At 51.7% G+C, this 3629-nt stretch overlaps 1 pseudogene; it reads left to right on the top strand.

Annotated features, from left to right (window-relative positions):
• The first annotated feature begins 866 nt into the window (after nt 1-866).
• On the top strand, nt 867-2531 carry LOC118632098 (annotated as a pseudogene).
• The last annotated feature ends 1098 nt before the right edge of the window (nt 2532-3629 follow it).

Genomic DNA, 3629 nt, shown 5'->3' with positions numbered 1-3629 from the left:
GAGGTCCTCTTGGCACAAGGTGAAAGGAAGACTTCATGGTGAATTAAGTGGCTCCTATATTACAAGGGGATTTGGAAGAGGCCCCTCTACTGCCACCACCATACGTCCCACTACCTAAGGATGGGAAACATCACCTGCTCAATAGCCCACTTTGAAATGTCTCACCCCCACAATCCACCAATGCACCACTGGAGCCAGGGTACCAGAGCCAGCGGGAAAACATCCCAGGAACCAAAACCCTCAGCAGCAATGCAATTACCACTTCCAGAGGCAAGGGGTATACAGAGGATGGGCCTTGATGGGACCCTACAAGAGGGGAGATCAGTCTTCAACACTCATCACCCCTCCTGGGTCAACTGTAAACAACTTTCCTCACCCTATTCAATACAAAAGAATGCCGGTAGATTGTCACAGGAGCCAGAAAGTGGCTCCAGACACAGGCACCAGCTGGACTTCTAGACATAGAAGCCTGGGCATGAGAGGCCTTACCTGATGAGGAACCCTCAGGGAGACCCACAGACAGAGACATGGGAGAGGGCAGAGAGAGACAGACAAAGGCACATAGGTGAAGCCAGCGTTTGGAGTGAACAGAGAGAGGCCAGAGAAGCTGAGGGAGACAAAGGCAGGAAGAGAAATAGATGCAGGAGAGGAGGGTTTGCAGGAGCCGGGTCACCAGGCACCTCTCCCAAGCCAAAGTGCAACTATTCTCCATCTTGTCTGAAGGTCCCCAGCCTCTCTGAAACTCTGCCTCTGATCCTGGGGCTAGTCTGAGCCCCAGGCTGCAGAGAGGAGCTTTCCACAAAGCCAGGGTGTGAAGGACACAGTACTCAGACAGCCTCAGTCCCTCCCAGCTTCAGCTCCCTGCCATGTCTCAGTTGGACCCACATCCCAGGAGGGGCTAGATGGGAAGCTGGCTGTGGGGAGCCCAACCCCATATGCTGTTTCCCACCGTGACCTTCCCCATATGCTGGTGTGACTGCTCCTGCTGCTGCTGGCCTCCCTCCTGCCTTCAGCTCAGCTGGCCAGCCCCCTCCCCTGGGAGGACAAGATTGTTCTTCCTGAGAAACTCAACAGCAGCATCCTTCCTGGTTTGGGCACCCCTGCTGGGCTGTGGTACCGTTTGCCTGCCTTTGGGGAGACACTACTACTAGAGATGGAGCAAGACCCGGGCGTGTGTGTCATGGGGTTGAGAGTGCAGTACCTAGGCCAGGTGCCTGAGGTGCTGGGAAGAGCCCGGGCACCTATCTCACTGGTACCAACAATGGATATCCAGAGTCAGTGGCATCTCTGCACTGGGATGAGGGAATCCTGTTAGGGGTGCTGTAGTATCAGGGGACTGAACTCCACATCCAGCCCCTGGAGGGAGGCACCACCCCTTATTCTGGTGGGGGACCTGGGACTCACATCCTATGCCGGAAGAGTTCCACCAGCAGCCAAGGCCCCATCGCAGCGTCAAGACTCCTCTTGGGAACTCCAGGTTCAGCCCACAAAGAGCCAAGTGCTTTGCTTCCCTGAGTAGATTTGTGGAGACCCTGGTGGTGGCAGCTGACAAGGTGGCAGCATTTTACGGCACAGGGCTGAAGTGCTGCCTACTCATAATCATGGCAGTCACAGCCAAGGCCTTCAAGCATCCAAGCGTTCGTAACCCTGTCAGCTTGATGGTGACTTGGTTAGTGGTTCTAGGGCCAGGATAAGAAGGGTCCCAGGTAGGACCCAGCAACCACCCAGACCCTGCACAGCTTCTGTGCCTGGCAGTGAGGATTCAACACCCCTGATGACTCAGACCTGATCATTTTGACACAGCCATTCTGTTTACCTGTCTGGACCTGTGTGGGATCTCTACCTATGACACTCTGGACATAGCTGACATGGGCACTGTGTGTGACCCGGCTCGGAGCCATGATATCATGTAGGAAGGCAGGCTCTAATTGCCTTGACTGCTGCTCATGAATTTGGCAAAGCCATGTGTTGGTCTGAATGGGCCTGGGAGCACCTCTCATCATATCATGGCTCCCGTGATGGCTCACATGGATTCCAAGGAGCCCTGGTCCCCATGCAGTGCCTGCTTCATCACAGACTTCCTGGGCAATGGCTACGAGCACTGTCTCTTAGACAAGCCAGAAGCTCCCCTGTACCTGCCTGTGACTTTCCCTGGCAAAGACTATGACACAGACTGCCAGTGCCAGCTGACCTTTGGGCCCAACTCACGCCACTGTGTGAAGCTGCTGCCACTCTGTGCTGCCCTCTGGTGCTCTGGGCATCTCAATGGTCACACCATGTGCCAGACCAAGCATTCACCATGTGCCGATGGCACCCTGTGTGGGCCCTCATAGGCCTGCTAGGGTGGCCACTGCCTCCGTGTGAACTATGTCCAAAACATTCAGATCCCACAGGCTGGTGGCTGGAGTTCTTGGGGATCCTGAGGCAACTGCTCTTTGAGCTCTGGGGGCAGTGTCCAGTTCTCTTCCTGGGACTGCACATGGCCCAGAAAAAAAATGTTCACAACAGGAGGGAAGAAATATAATGAATGAAGCATAGTGGATACTCCCAGACCACAGAATCTATGTGCCAGAATAATTAGTCCATTAGTTAGTTCTCCAACAACATGAACTCACCCATCTGGAAAAAACTGCCCTAGAAGCCTTATTAAGCCAGTACTACCTGATTGCTTGACTATCATCCCTCTGTTTCCTCAATCTCCCAATGCTGTCTCCTCTGTGCTCAAAACAATGCCAGACAAGGCCCCACCATGCCCGCTGGAATCCAATTCTGCAGCCAAGCACCCTTTGAAGATCTAGAGGTAGACTTTTCAGTAATAGGACCCAGTAGAAGAAATAAATATCTTCTGATTTTTCATCTGTATTTTCTTGGGCTGGGTTGAAGCTTACCCCACATGTATGGAAAAGGCAAGAGAAGTTACCAAAGCTCTACTGAGAGACATCATCCTGGGGTATGGAATGCCACTAACTATAGGATCAGACAATGGCCCAGCCTCATAGCAGAAATAGTACAGCAGTAGCTAAAACTCTAGGCATCCAGTGGAATTTGCACATGGCCTACTGGCCCCAGAGCTCAAGGAAAGTAGAACGCATGAATCAGACCCTTAAGCAGACGATGGCAAAACTATGTCAAGAAACCAACCTGCCCCTAGCTCTCCTGTGAGTTCATTGTACCCCTTGGGCAAAGATAGGGTTCTCCCTTTTTAAAATCTTGTATGGGAGACCTCCCCCACTGATCAAATTCAAAGGGGATATAAAAGAATTGGGAAATTTGAAAATCCAAAAACAACTACAAGGACTAAGAAAACCCACTTTTGAGGTACATAAGTGAGTAATCAATAGAATACCCATTTCCCTGGAAATAACTGTACTGAAAAGAGAACCTCTCAAACCAACCTGGAAAAGGCTTTATTTAGTTATACTAACCACTCCCACAGCTCTCAAGGTTGCAGGTCTGAATACCTGAATCCACCACTCACAGGTGAAGACAGCTCACCTGCCACATGACAACCAACCTGGCTGGAGAGTGACCACCAGCCAGACCAATTCTCTGCAGGTCACCCTTAAAAGGACTATGAAACCTACTTATTAGTCTACAACAAGTTCCTCTGCCAGTAGAATGGATGGTCA

The sequence above is a fragment of the Molossus molossus genome, unplaced genomic scaffold (genome assembly GCF_014108415.1).
Source record: "Molossus molossus isolate mMolMol1 unplaced genomic scaffold, mMolMol1.p scaffold_m16_p_17, whole genome shotgun sequence".
NCBI classification, from domain to species: domain Eukaryota; kingdom Metazoa; phylum Chordata; class Mammalia; order Chiroptera; family Molossidae; genus Molossus; species Molossus molossus.
The sequence above is the reverse complement of the archived record's forward strand: the minus strand, read 5'-3'. Positions and strand labels throughout refer to the sequence as shown.